At 54.3% G+C, this 858-nt stretch overlaps 1 pseudogene; it reads left to right on the forward strand.

Annotated features, from left to right (window-relative positions):
- The window catches only part of LOC101566250, a 16259-nt pseudogene extending 15402 nt beyond the window's left edge, over positions 1 to 857 (forward strand).
- Position 858: the final 1 nt, after the last annotated feature.

Below are 858 nucleotides of genomic sequence, written 5' to 3' on the forward strand. Positions count from 1 at the left end.
TGGAGGAGAAGAGCAGTCTTGTAGAGAAAACTGACTCCGGGGCCAGCGTGAATGCCAGTGCCCCCAGCAGTGAGCTTGTAGCCTTGGCCCCTGGTCCAGGAGTGCCGCCTCCTTCACTAGCCATGGTGTCTAGACAGATGGGAGACTCGAAGCCCCCACAGGCCACTGTGAAGCCTCAGATTCTCACCCACATCATCGAGGGCTTTGTTATCCAGGAAGGAGTGGAACCTTTCCCGGTGGGTTGTTCTCAGTTGCTGAAAGAGTCTGAGAAGCCAGTGCAGACTGGCCTCCCAACGGGGCTGAGTGAAAGTCAGCCAAGTGGCCCCTTGGGAGGGGACAGCCCCTCTGCAGATTTAGGTAAGAAGGCAAACCTCCTGAAGTGTGAGTACTGTGGGAAGTACGCCCCTGCAGAGCAGTTCCGAGGTTCTAAGAGGCTCTGCTCCATGACTTGTGCCAAGAGGTACAATGTGAGCTGCAGCCACCAATTTTGGCTCAAGAGGAAAAAAATGAAAGAGTTTCAAGAAACCAACTATGCTTGAGTTAGTAGGCGTGGGCCACGCCACAGCTCCTCAGACATCGCCCGAGCCAAGATCCAGGGCAAGCGCCACCGGGGTCAAGAGGACTCCAGCCGGGGTTCAGATAACTCTAGCTATGACGAAGCACTCTCCCTTACATCTCCTGGGCCATTGTCAGTACGTGCTGGGCATGGAGAACGTGACATAGGGAGTACCATGACAGCACCACCAACACCAGAGTTACATGGCATAAACCCAGTGTTCCTGTCCAGTAATCCAAGCCTTTGGAGCATAGAGGAGGTGTATGAATTCATAGCTTCTCAGCAAGGCTGCCAAGAGATCG

Source organism: Octodon degus, unplaced genomic scaffold (genome assembly GCF_000260255.1).
Source record: "Octodon degus isolate 3935 unplaced genomic scaffold, OctDeg1.0 scaffold00024, whole genome shotgun sequence".
Taxonomy (NCBI): Eukaryota; Metazoa; Chordata; class Mammalia; order Rodentia; family Octodontidae; genus Octodon; species Octodon degus.